We start from the raw sequence: 15,413 nt of genomic DNA, 5'->3' as shown, positions 1-15,413 counted from the left end.
AGAAATATTTTAATAGTAGTATATTTTGAGGTGGTATTTTAAAAGTTAAAAAAAAATTAACCAAACCGTACAGATATGATTGCGATGGTTTTTAAAAAATTGGTTATATATTATAAAATAACCAAAAAATTGGGGTGGTACAATTTTAAGAAATAACCGATCGAACCATACTATGGACACCTTATCTGCAAGTACCGTTTTCATAGGTAAATCCGCAAGTAATGAATAAAAAGTAATTTCCATGTTAGTTTGCAAGAACATCCCTAGATAAAGTTACTTGCACATTTTAGCCAGGGATACTTACATGGAGATTTACCTAGGAATATTTGTATATGAATATTACCTGGGAATCCAAGTTCTACAAATTTTACTGTGGATTTATTTATTGAGAATTTACTGATTATTTTTTAACCTAGAGGTTTACTTGAGAATTTTATGTTACGAATTTGTTGGAGATTTTTTCTGGGGATTTACTTGGGAATATGAATACTTGAAATTTTTATCGTTGCATTTTTCCCTAGAATTTTTTTCTTGAAAATTTATCTATCTACTCCTTTTCTTTTTTATATTTACCAATTAGTAATTTTTTCTTAAAATACGTTTAAGAAAATTAAAATTACTATAATGTAAAAAATAATAATGAAAAAATGAATTTTATTATTAAATACTCCTTTTGTTCCTTTTTATATGTCACCTTTGTACTTTGCACTTGCATAAAGAAATGATGTAACTTTACCCTTTTACCCTTATTTAATTTTTTTGGAACTCAAGTTTTCAATCAATGAATATGAATTAATTTATTTTGATTAATTAATTTAACCAATTATTATGAATCATTTACTTAGCTTTTCTAAGTTGGTCAAATGCATATTTTTAAGGCTAATAACTCACAAGAGTAAAAAAGGAACAATATACTAATTTATGCATTGATTTTATGAAATGACAAGTATTATGGACCAACTATTTATAGAAAGGGATGACATATAAAAATGAATGGAGGGAGTATTTACTTATTATTTCAAGTAAAAAACAAGCTATTATACAATATTCTCAATCTAACAAGGTGTTGGAACATTAACGGAAAAAAGTGTTGGAAAGAAAAAGTCTAAAAGAAATAATTAAAATTATTATATATTTTTTTATTTCTATAAACGCCATGAACATTTTTCATCTCTTTTTAATTTACCTGTAAATTTTTTAATCCTATGTAAAAATCAATGATGCGAATACTTATTATATATTTTTGGATTTGAATATATGAATTATAAAAATTATATGGCTACTTAATTATCTAATAAAAATAATTGTCATAAAATATTATTAATGTTGATATATAATATTATTAAAAAATATGAAATTGTGTAGTGTTGAATTGGTCAAGACATTTTTTAAGTGCAGAAAAATTTAATTATATACATTATTAATATGAAGTTTAATTATCTCATTCAATGACAAAACTGTATTAAATGAAAGAAATAACTATTATTTTTACTTGTATATCCAACTTATAAATCTTGTTTTACAAGTATTAAGAATGATAATTTCTTTATATTAAGTTATTAAATGATATTTATTTGTAAATAATATTTGTAATTAAGTATGTTAAGATATAAATATTAAAAAGTAAATTAAAATTATAAATATCACAAATAATTAATAAAATGTATCAATTATTAGTAAGAAATTTCTTTCACATTAAACTTATAAGTTATTTAGTTACCATTTTTATTATATAAAATTTTCTTATTTTTATTTTGGTGTGTTTGTATTTTCTCACTTCAAAGTTTATGCTTTATTTACTTAATTAAACAGTTTTATTTGTATAAGATTAAACTATGAGGTCAAAATATTTATTGAAAATAGGGATAATATCATGTTATTTAGAGTTTTCAAAATGAATACTTTTCAAATACCTAAATTCTATTCATCTTATTAAGTAATTTGTGTCAATTTCTTATGGAAGAGTTGTTTTCTTATAGACTTTACACTACCTTTCTTATTAATGACTACACTTTCTTCATCTTTTATTTGGATTTGATTCAGTTGACTCAAATGTTTTTCAGAAACAGTCTCTCACATTAAAAAGAAGAATTTTATAATAAGAAGATAATAATAAAAAATAGAACTACTACAAATAATTGGAGAATCTAGAAATTAAAGTTAATTGAAAAGGAGAATGAAAACATTTTTGATCTTCCACAAATTGTTTAAATTTATTATAATATTGTCACGACCCGAGTCTACACCCTGGACGTGGCCGACACTCGAGAACCATTGCTGGTCCCCAAGAGAACCCCATCATGGCTGACTACAAGAGGAAAACTAACTCAAGCATACAAACCTTAAAACTGAATAAAAAATCATGAAACTTAAATACAAATCTTTAACTCAAAAGAAAACTCTGAATAATATAATACATTCAACTCGCCCCTAAATGGGCAACTTAAGTATTTAAAACATTTAACAAAATAAATGAACATATTTTTGAAACTCTAATGTCTATCTATGAAACCTCTAACTGATAAAGATGGAAGTCAGGACAAGACCCATGACATCCTGACAAAACTGGAAAGTAAATGATATCCTCCAGAAGCAAGAAGGCTCACCATAGTTAACTCGAACTTCATGTGGTATAAACGAACCTCCTGTTGATAATCCTGAATACCTGAATCTACATCATGAAAGGATGCAGGACAAATAGATCAGTACATAGAATGTACAAGCATGTAAGGGGAATTCTAAAGCATAACATAAGCTTGAAACTTGAAAAAATGGAAACATACTTACCTCTTCTCGAACTTACTCATCTCAAGAAATACTCAAGGATACTCAAAACTACTCGAACTTACTCAACTTAGAGGTACTTAAGGATAAGTCTCAACTCAGTAATAAGGTTCTCAACTCAGAAACTCAACAATAAGGTACTTGACACAATGAAGCACAAATCAACTCAAGATACTCAAGGATAAAGCAATAGTAAAAGATGCAATATATATGGAAAGTTGTAAAACAATAGATAGCTCAGTGTATATATAAAAATACAATATAACTCTGTGGGAGTTTCTCTAACCGACAACCACCACTATGAGCCTAAGTGATGATACATCGTCTTGCCTATGCTGCCAGAACTTTCATATACTTTGCCTTCATATAGAATGCCTTAACTAAGTGGATCCACTAGTCTATGCTAAAAAGCACTAAGGAGTCATCTAAAAAGTACGATCCTTTCTACCCATGATTACTACATGGTTTATGGAGACTTGATTTATTATGAACTCACATCCCTATAATAGTGATCAATACTACTCCCAAAATATACTCAGCTCATATGTTTTAAAAACAAAACTTTTTCTGTGATTTGAGATAATTACTCAAAAACTAGCTCAAAGGCTCTATGGAAATCGATGTTTCCTCTCATGTTCAAATGTGAAAATATTTTAACTCTTGGGAATACTTAGTTTCCGTATAATCTTTGAAGAAATGAATTTTACTCTTACTCTTTACTCAGCTCAAAGCTTAAGTCTTAAATCAAAGTTAAAACGTTTGTAAAAGACTTCATAAAATGTGTTTCATGCCGAATTATGGAGTTGAACGACTCAATGCAAGGTTTTTAGTAACCATAGATAGAACTCAATGCTTGGAACTCAAGAACTTTAATGATACTACTCATTTCAAGAATGCTCAACTCAGAGGGTTCATGCGGAATTATGAGCACGAACTACTCAACCCAAGGACTAAAAGATACTTTTCTTCTCCAGACTGTTCGCCTTATAGGGTTCATGCGGAATTATGGGCATGAGCAACTCAACTCCAGGACTGCATGGGTAACATTTAATAGTCCCATGATTAAAAAGATAATCTCAAAGGGGATTCAAAACTCAATACTCAAGACTTATAACTTTAAGATACTACTCCTCTCAAAGGTACTCAACCGATGGAGTTCATGCGAAAGTTATGGGCATGAATGACTCGACTCAAGGGTCAAAATATCAATAAGGAACTCATGTATATGAGTCTTCTCATTCTCATACTTAATTACTCAAAAATTAACTTAAATCGATGATGGATCTCAAAGGATTCACAATTGAACTGAAAGGCTTCCTTGAACTCTACTCTTAACTCTCTCTTGAATGTGAATTATGAATTCAAGAGTTGTGGTTTATGATATGAAGGATATTGTGACGACAAAATAGAATCATGAATACATTCCTCCTCACTGTCATACTCACTTGCTCGAATCTTGAAACACGTTATTAGAAATTTTAGAAGACTCCTCAAAGGACTCAGAGGGACTTTATCAAAAATGTTTAAGAGAACTCTCAAAACATGACTCTCAACTCTACCTTGAATGTGATTTATGAATTCAAGGTTGCGATTTGTGATAGGAAATATCTCGTGATGTTTAGGAGTGTTTTCTAGATAGTTCAACATGAGAAACGGTTTAAAAACACTGTCTAGGAAGCAAGTCCGCGACCCAGAGATGAATTAAAATGTTTGGTCAAAATAATTTTTGAAATAGTGGAGTCCGTGACGCGAAGAGAAAATTTTCACACTGAAGGAACAGGTCAGCGACGCGGACCTAGTACATGTCCTTGTCCAGTTTTTTTCTTCCTCGTTTTTAACCCCAATTCGCCTACATTCGATTCTTTTTCTCAATTTCTCTTTAGATTCAGATACCCACTACATGTACCCAAGAATCTAATCAAACACAACTCTAAAATCGACTCGATTTCCTCAAGAACTAATCAATCTCATCTTAACTAAAAAACGAAAGCCCATTTTAAGAACACAATTCAAGAACATCAAACCTTCATCTTTCTATAACAAATTTATTGCTGAAATTAACATGATTGGTGTGTGGATGAACAAACCCAACACTATGGAGGCTTACATACCTCTTAGGGATCAAACCCATGGCGAAAATCCGCGACAGGATGACGAACGCCTTGATCCTCTCCTCTTTTCTCCTCTTCTTTTCTCTTTTCTCAAAACCCTAACTTATTTATATGAAGCGTAATGTCATAACCCGCCACTTTGTAGTTAAAATTCGGCATAAAAAAAATAAATGGAAAAAATCTAGAGTTATGGAGAGGTTAGTGGAAGACTCTAGAATTCCTTAGATCTCTCCTTAGAAGCCTCTAGAATGCCTTGGAATTCTCTAGATTAGTAGAAAGTTCTTGAAGGGGGACTAGATATTTTCCAAGAAATCTTTAGAATTTCCTAGAATTAGTAGATAATTCTAGAAAGATATCAAAGTGTAATTATTAGAGGGACTTGTAAAGTAATTTTTATTTGCACTTTAGCCCCTAGCTTGTAGTATAAATAGATGGGGCATTCATTTGTAAGGCATCCATGAAAGTTGTAAGCGATCTTCCAAGTGATATAAAGCCTTCTTCCAAAATTATCTAAGTCTTTCTTTGCATTCTCTTAGCGGTCTAGCATGAAATGACTTACTTGAGCTTACAAGATCGTGAAAGATTCGTGAGTAAGTTGTCAAGTGCCGCACGGAACATTAGTAAGACTCTAAGTCCATGACAACGTGGTATTAGAGCAAAGGTTTGTACTAAGGGAATGGCTAATGAAGAAGAAGTAAACGCCGCTAGCACCACCAATATCCGTCCGGAGGGAGGAAAGAAAAACCACAAGGGAAAAAAGCACCAAAAGGGTAATGAGGAAATGCTGCTTGACTCCACACCAAGCTAGGCGCAAACATCTCATCCACCTTCGACCACCGAAACAATTGACGATGAACTTGGTGAGGGGGCAGTCGATGTCACCGCCGGAGAAGAATAGGTCGCAAGGATTTAAATGGCAAGGCAGGTCGTGGAGATATTAGGCCGGCATTTGAATGTGTTTGATGGCAAGTTCAAGACCCTCTAGGACCTCACCTTTGAGGAGACTGACAACCTTCGTAAGGAGTTGGAGGGACGCCAGCGTGCCGAGTTCGAGATGAAGAAGGCTATCACTTCCTTCAAGTGTCGGCTCATGGAGGTGTTAAGCACGATTGAGACCATGAAGGAAGAGATGAAAGCACTCTAGGAAGGCTTGGAAGTTGGAGGATCATCGTCGCTTGACCGAGATAGGGAGGCCAAGGTCGAGTCTCTCAAGCCACCTATGTTCAAAGGCGGCCGTGACGCGCAAGAGGTGGATAATTTCCTTTGGCACTTGGGGATTAGGAACTCAATACAGAAGACTTCGAAATTGAAGATACTACTCCTGTCAAAGGTACTCAACTGATGGAGTTCATGCAGAAGTTATGGGCAAGAACGACTCAACTCAAGGGTCAAATATCAATAAGGAACTCATATATACGACTCTTCTCATTCTCATACTTACTTACTCAAAACTTAACTCAAATCGATGATGGATCTCAAAGGATTCACAATTGAACTCAAAGGCTTCCTTGAACTTTACTCTTAACTTTCTCTTGAATGTGAATTATGAATTCAAGAGTTATGGTTCATGATATGAAGGATATCGTGACGACAAAATAGACACATGAATACATTCTCCTCACTCTCATACTCACTTGCTCGAGTCTTGAAATAAGTTATTAGGAATTGTAGAAGACTCCTCAAAGGACTCAAAGAAACTTTCTCAAAAATGTTTGAGAGAACTCTCAAAACTTGACTCTCAACTCGACCTTGAATGTGATTTATGAATTCAAGGTTGCAATTTGTGATAGGAAAGATCTCATGATGTTTAGGAGTATTTTTAGATAGTTAAACATGAGAAACGGTTGAGAAACACTGTCTAGGGAGCAAGTCTGCGATGCGGAGATGAATTAAAATGTTTCGTTGAAATAATTTTTGAAGAAGTGGAGTCAGCGACGCGGAGAGAAAATTTTCATACTGAAGGAACAGGTCTACGACGCGGACCTGGTACCTGTTTCTTGTCTGATTTTTTTCTTCCTCGTTTCTAACCCCAATTCACCTACATTCAATTCTTTTTCTCAATTTCTCTTTAGATTCAGATACCCACTACATGTACCCAATAATCTAATCAAACACAACTCTAAAATCAACTTGATTTCCTCAAGAACTCATCAATATCATCTTAACTCAAAAACGAAAGCCAATTTCAAGAACACAATTCAAGAACATCAAACCTCCATCTTTCTAGAACGAATTAACGCTGAAATTAATATGATTGGCGCGTAGGTGAACAAACCCAACACTATGGAAACTTACATACCTCATAGGGATGAAACCCATGGCAAAAATCTGCGACATAATGATTAACGTATCAGGACACTTCATCCAATATTAAGTGCCAACGATCGTTAGTCAATAATATAACCTAAATAAGTGAGTTGGGGTTGAATCCCAAAAGGAGCAGTTTCTCTTTCGAATTTAATATTGGCAATATGACGACAATCTCTTAAATAGAGCTCGTTTTACACCTTTATGGTTTTATTTTCAAATATCAAATTTCGCTTCTCACTCTAATTTAACGCTTCCACACTAAACAATCAGATAATAAAGTAAAATTTGGGGAATTGACCAGCCAATTGTCGAATTTTACTTTAGAGGGTGAATATTGATACTCAAAATAGGATAATTTGTTGTGGGTCGGTAAGACCATATGTAAGATAATTTTCTTTCAAACAATTACCTTTTCTATGTCGAATTCTCTCGAACGTCAACACTAATCGGAAGGTAGCCGGCCCTTTGTCCTCATCTAATCCACTCTCTCGAGCTTAATACAAAGGGTAGATTTTGTATTTCACTCTCTCGAGCTGAAATCCTGGTAACCCACAACTAGGGATGCTAAGTTTGCTACTTTGGTTCTGCGCCTCTCTCTCGAGCAAGATCACAACACTAAACTCGTTACACCAAACATGCAAAACAACTTCGAAATACAGAAGCAACTCAGACCCACTTCAAATTAACCCAATTATTCGCAATTCAACGATACCCACTTAGCAAAACTCAACAATTGGCTTCATAGTCAAAACCCAAGAGAAGGGTTTTAGCCATTCATATCAAAAATAGGAAAATCAACATCCATCATAAATTCCATAGTTGGGTACAAATGAGAATTATATGTGAAAATCAACTGGAAATCTCCTCTATTACAAACCTCTAAGAAAGTCTTGATCAAATCACTAGGAAAAATCTTTGGTAGTGTTTTCTCTCTAAATATTTTTTTCCTCACATTTGCGAATGCTTTCGCTCTCCAGCAAAAATCAATCTAAACAAATCTGAGGTGTAGCTATTTCAGACCACTCAGCAAGGTAAGTCGGGCTTCGCCGACTCTTCGGCGACTCACCGATTGCTCTTTATCTCGCCTTCAGATTTCACTTCTTCTTGGTTTGGCTACTGTAATTTTAGGCGATCTAGATCAGGATCACCGATTAATTCCGTGAGTCGCCTTTTTTCCTTCTATCTCTCCCATAATCACTTGTTTAAATCTGCTTCAGCACTTTTGGCGCCCAGGTCGTCTTTCACTAAATGGATCGGCGACACGCCGAATGGAACTGTTGCTCGCCGAAACTACCCCCAGTTTAGCTCTAGCATTCTGTAACTTTAGTCGGTATTTTGGCAATTTGCCAATTCGCCGAGTGACATCGGCAATCATCAGGCCTTCATTTCCTCACTTTTTTGGCTTGCTTTGTTCCTCTTTGCACAATTGTGTCCATGCTTCGTTCCTAAATTCAAATACCTGAAATTCAGGGATTTTTATCAGTTATTGGCACAAAAAATGAATTTCAGGACACTAAATCTATACAAATAAAGCCCTAAACTGAGTCCAAATCGTGGACTCACTAACACCCCTAACTTAAACTTTTGCTTGTCCTCAAGTAAAACTGAAGTTCAGCAGTTCAAAAAGGATGTCTCAAACAGTGCTACACAAGACTCAATCAGAAATGCACACCAAAAGACTCAACTTACTCATGCAAGGATCAATTGTGCACTCAAAGATTCAAGTTGTGACTCACCATTATCAAAGAATCTCGAGCTCACACTACTTGCTTCAAATGCAAGTTCAAGCTCAACAAAGGTATTCAAGTGCCCTCACACAAATAATGATTCCATATTCACACACAATGGTTCAACAATTTAAAGCTCTGAAATCAAATGCAACGCTCACACTCACAAAGATGAACACAATTTATGACTTCACCCATAGGTTTGCCCATATTTTCCAATCAACGCTTGCTTGGCTCACTCAAGATCAAAAAGGTCTTTTCAAGGCTTGTAATAGGGCTGATTGCAGGGGTATGGCCAATTAGGCTCAATGGTTGTAGTCCTCATGAGATGTTGTGTGAACAACACTTTTTTTCCTCTTCTTTATCATTCTCATTCATGCTCAAAATTTACCCCATTATTCATCTTCCATGGATTGTTTGGACACCCCATTTTCTTTGCATTTTCACACTTTATTCCACAACTTTTTCTTTTTCATTCTTGTCTTCTTTTTTCTCTTTTTATTTATATGGAGGGGTTCAATTTTTCTCAAAACCATGGGTCAAGGAGACTTTCTTGCACTTCTTGATTCACCTTCTCTTTTCACCACATCCTCAACTTAGGATTTTGGCCTACGTTGGCTATTCAAGCAAACCACAAACCATGAGGATTGTAGGTAATGGACTAAGAAAGGTTACATTTTCATCAAGTTTCTTCCAATAAAAGGTTAAGGCTCAAGGGGTGCTCAAGTGGGGGTTCACACACTCACAAGGTAGGCCAACAAAAAGAGGTATAATGTCAAATTGTTTCACACTCTTCAAAGTTGCCTAAGATAATCTCAAAAGGTTGCCTCACTTAGTTGACCGGACCAACGGGGCAAATTCTAGGTGTCATCACGCATGGTTCACGGTAAGCTCATCACACAAGGCATTGATACCAATGTCAAACAAGACTCCACACTTTCGCTAGTGTTTAATGTTCATTACAAGAGACTCAGTTTTGATACTTGGCTAGTCACAATGAGATTCAAAAAGTTCACATATTGATTATGCAACTTCATTTGACCTCATCGTGGCTGCACATTCATTTTTGTTCGATTATGAGCACTATTCAATTCATCGATATTGATCACGACCGAAACTCAAATTTGCAAGAGAACAACTAGATTCAAACAAAAACAAAAGGGGTTCACTGAACGATTGCCACCCCCTTCCCAAAGTATTCAATATTTTCCGCAATGTGGTAAGAGAGTGGGAATAAGACAAAATAAGAATAATAAAGAAAAACTAACAAGAAATGATAACATTCTAGTGTGTAAACAAGTAGAAGAAGGTAATGAGGAATCTTCACTAAGTGCCCAGTTGGCGATGGAGTGAACCAGTCGCCAAATGCTTCGGCGATGCGCTCAATGGTATTCAGATCACCCTTAGTTCCAATTAGCTGCACTCTCATAGGAAGGAAGATCGGAGAAGATGTAGGAGGTCGCTGAACAGATCGGCAAGTCGCATAATGGACTCAGAGCATTGCCGAATAATCCTTGAGGAATGTTGTCAGCGTTGAAGAGAAAGGGCGAGGAAAGTTGGGTCGTAAAAGCACATCGGCGACACGTCGAATGGTGAGGGTATCCCGCTGAATGTTCCAGAATCTTAGACCATTTTTAAGGTCCATAAGGCAGACCAAGTCATGATCGCCGAACAGGTTCGGCGACTCACCAAAAGTACTTTTGTCTCGCTCATGGTACAACTCCTGCAAAATCAGCACACATTATTTAAAACACTAACACTTGGGTTGCCTCCCAAGAAGTGCCTTATTTAACGTCGTGGCACAATGTGGAAATGCTCTCAGGCATCTTCCAAGTACACCACCTCAATCAAAGAGATCTCTTGGCATTCTCCAAAGTATAATTTCAAGTGTTGCCCATTTACCTTAAATGCAGGTCCTTGTTGCCCCTCAAATTCTATGGCACCATTTGTGAATACTCCTGTTACTATAAATGGTCCTGACCATTTGGACTTGAGCTTTCTGGGAAAGAGTCTAAGTTAGGAGTTATATAGTAACACCCAATCTCCCACCTTGAACTCTCTCTTAAGTATTTTAGCATCATGCCACTTCTTCATTTTTTCCTTGTAGAGATCTGAACTTTCATAAGCTTTGAACCTGAATTCGTCTAACTCGTTTAACTGCTCTACTCTCTCTATTGAGGTTTTTGTCCGATCTAAATTTAGAGCTTTCAATGCCCACATCGCTTTATGTTTCAATTCGACTGGTAGATGGCATGACTTTCCAAAAACTAGCTGGTACGGAGACATACCAATTGGAGTTTTGTATGCGGTACGATACACCCATAGTCCATCATCAAACTTTTGAGACCAATCAGTCCTATTAGCATTCACTGTCTTGGCTAAGATGCTCTTGATCTCCCGGTTTGACACTTCAACTTGACCGCTTGTTTGGGGATGATATGGAGTTGCTACCTTGTATTTTACCCCATACTTACTCAATGCAGCTGAGAACCATTTATTGTAAAAGTGGGATCCACCATCACTAATGAGGGCTCGAGGAGTACCGAATCTAGCAAAGATGTAGCGTTTCAGAAATTGAACCACACTTTTCCCTTCATTGTTTGGGAGGGCAACAATTTGCACCCATTTAGAAACTTAATCTACGGCCACCAAGATATACTTATTACCAAACGAACTCACAAAAGGGCCCGTGAAATCTATTCCCCAAACATCAAATAGTTCAACTTCTAAAATGGGAGTGAGGGGTAACTCATGTTGTTTGGAAACTCCACCTTGCTTTTGACACTAAGTGCATTTCTTCACAAATTCGTGCGCATCCGTGTAGAGGGATGGAAAGTAATAGCCACTTTGGAAGACTTTGGCAGTAGTACGCACACCGCTATGATGACCCCCCACTGGTGAAGCATGACAACCGTGGAAAATTTCTATCACTTCTTCTTCCGAGACACACCTTCTAATGATATGGTCAGCACACTCCCGAAACAAAATGGTTCATCCAAAAATTACTTTTTAATGTCGAATATGAACCTCTTTTGTTGGTAGAAGTTCATGTCATCTGGCATTAATCCACACACTATGTAATTTGCGAAATCAGCATACCAAGGAAGTTGGTTTAGTGTTACAATAAACACTTGGTCATCGGGGAAATAATCATTTATGTCAGCCTCAGGTTCGTCAATCTCCTTAGCCTCTAATCTTGATAAATGGTCAGCTACTTGATTTTCACACCCTCTCCTATCTTTGACTTCAAAGTCAAATTCTTGCAATAGAAACACCCACCTTATCAACCTTGGCTTGGAATCTTTCTTTGCCATTAGGTAATGGAGTGCGGCATGATCAGTGTGCACAATCACTCTAGTACCTAGCAAGTATGCTCTAAAATATTCAAATGCATAAATCACCGCAAGTAACTCTTGTTCAAACATAGTGTAGTTACGTTGAGCACTATTTAGAGTCTTGCTAGCATAGTAGATAAGATGAAATAACTTGTTGCATTTCGGCCCCAATGCTACCCCCAATGATGTGCCACTAGAATCACACATTACGTCGAAAGATTCGGACCAATCAAGGCTGATGATGACCGGGGTGGATACCAATTTTTGTTTCAAACATTGGAATGCTACCATACAATCGTCATCAAAATAGAACTTCACTTCCTTCTCAAAGAGTTTGCATAGGGGGTGTACAATATTTGAGAAGTCCTTGATAAACCTCCGGTAAAACCTTGCATGTCCCAAGAAACAACAAACACCCTTTATCGAAATTGGCGGTGGCAGTTTCTAAATCACCTCAAGTTTTGCTTTATCGACCTCCAATCCCTTTTGTGACACCTTGTAACCGAGGACTATGCCCTCTTTCACCATGAAATGACATTTATCCCGATTCAAAATCAATTTTGTCTCCACACACCTTTTGAGCACTTGCCCCAAGTGTGCCAAGCACTCATCGAACGAGTCTTATACGACTGAGAAGTCATCCATGAATACCTCCATAGAATCTTCTACATGTCTGCAAAAATGGATAACATGCAACGCTGAAATGTTGCTGGGCCATTACATAACCCGAATGTCATCCTTTTAAATGCAAACGTTCCATAAGGACATGTGAAGGTGGTTTTCTCTTGGTCTTCCAGCGCAATGGATATTTGGTTGTAACCGGAATACCCATCCAAAAAGTAGTACCAACCTCTCTCTTATAGCCGATCAAGCATTTGATCCATGAAAGGTATGGAAAAGTGATCCTATTCAGTCCATGAATTTAGCTTTCGGTAGTCCATTCATACTCTCCATCCGGTCACCAGTCTCGTAGGCACAAGCTCCCCCTTTTCATTTGGGACTACTGTGATACCTCCCTTTTTTTGGTGCACATTGCACCGGGCTTACACATTTGTTATCTGCAATAGGGTAGATCACACATGCGTCTAACCACTTTATTATATCCTTTTTCACTACTTCCTGCATTGGTGGGTTCAATCTCCGCTGATGTTCAATACTCGATTTAAACTCTCTATCAAGCTGAATTTTATGAAAACAAATACCAGGGGGAATGCCCACTATGTCAGCTATGGTCCAACCTATAGCTTTGATATTCTTTTGTAACATCTCAAGAAGCAATTTCACCTGCTATTCAAGCAAGTCAGCCGCAATGATCACTGGTAGAGTGTTATTTTCCCCAAAAAAAAACATATTGGAGGTGGGGGAGTGGGAAGTGCTTTTAATTCCAGACTTGGTGGTTCTTCGGTTGATGACTTTGCGGGAGGACTCTCTTTATTTTTCAAATCAATATCCAACATTAATGGAGTCTTTGAGTACCTTCCCAAGCCTGAAAGAGCAGCTACCACCTCTTCATAGCCTTGAATATCGATTCATCATAGTTAGCAAGCGCGACTTCAAGGGGTTCACTCATGCACATCAAATGGCTCATGCTAGCCACCGCCTCATCAATAACATCTATGGTGGACACCACATGAATATCGCTTGGGTGTTTCATTGACTTACAAACATTGAAGGTTACTTCATCTTCGTTCACCCGAAACTTCAATTCTCCGCTTTCAACATCCACCAATGCTCTTCCGGTTGCTAAGAATGGCCTTCCTAAAATAATGGGAATTTCAGCATCTATTTCACAATCATGAATGACAAAATCGCCTGGGAAAATAAACTGATCAACCTTCACCAAAATATCATAAAGTATCCCTACGGGATGTTTGATCGAACGGTCTGCCATCAAGAGTCTCATTGTGGTTGCTTTCGTTTCACCCAACCCAAGTTGTTTGTATATTGCATAAGGCATTAAGTTGATGCTTGCTCACAAATCGCATAAAGCTTTTGTGAATTGGAGCATGCCTATGGTGCACAGAATGGTGAATGCCCCGGGATCTTCTCTCTTTTTTATCAGCTCCTTAGTCATAATTGCACTACAATTATGGGAAACTTCAATTGTCTCAAAATCCAAGATCCTATTCAATGTGACTAACTCTTTCATGAACTTGGCATATCCCGACATTTCCAAAAATGCCTCCACAAGGGGAAGATTAATTGATAATGTCTTCAACACCGCTAAGGACTTCTTGAACTTTTCATCCTCATTCTTCTTCTTTAGGCGTTGGGGAAATGGGAGTGGTATTTTGGGTAAAGGTTGCATTACTTTTGGAATTGGAATGTGTTGTTCCACTTCTTTTTGTGGTCCTAGGGCAGTGCTTTGATGGATAGGTATCTCTTGTTCCTCCATGCCTTTATCACCTCCATGGTTTTGAGCTTCTTCATCTCTTATCACATCACCTAATCCTACTTTTCCGCTACGAGTAACAACAACCAGCTCTTTATTGTTATCTTCCGTTGCGAACTTTGGTTTCAATTGTGGTGAAAGTAAACTCAACTGACCTCAAGTATCTTGATGGCATCGACATGAGAGTTCACTTTACTGTTCAATGATGAAAAGTCATCTTTCATCCCCTTCAAAAAATCATTTGAACCTTCAACTTTATCAAGTATACATGACAACAAGTCATTCACCCGGGGACTACTTGCATTCCCTTTCTATTTTGGGCTCTCACTCGAGAGAGTATGGCTCTAATCACGATCATCTTCCCGTCTCCAATAATCACTTTTCTCAGCCCAATCTTAATAGTATCTCCTTTGCTCTTCTCCCTTGTGATAGTTCCAACCTTGATTTCCGCCTCGCTGTGGATAGCGTGGGTAGAAACCCTCCTCATATCTCTTGGAATTCCAACCTTGATTCTCCCCCGGCCTTGAGTAACCAGAAGAAGAACCCTCTTCAACTCTAAACACTCCACATGTCCCCTTCATATGCTCTTGTAGAAGTTCCATTTGGGACAACATATTCTTGATGTTTTCATCCCTCTCCCTCTCTTTATCAAGTTGTTCTTGTGTTAACCTAAAACAAAGTGAGGGGACTTGATCCTCTTGGGTGTACCACGCTTGATGTATTTTAGTCATGTCATCAAGAAGGAACGAAGCCA

Source organism: Solanum stenotomum, chromosome 1, assembly GCF_019186545.1.
Source record: "Solanum stenotomum isolate F172 chromosome 1, ASM1918654v1, whole genome shotgun sequence".
Lineage (NCBI taxonomy): Eukaryota > Viridiplantae > Streptophyta > Magnoliopsida > Solanales > Solanaceae > Solanum > Solanum stenotomum.
Note: the sequence above shows the minus strand (reverse complement) of the source record.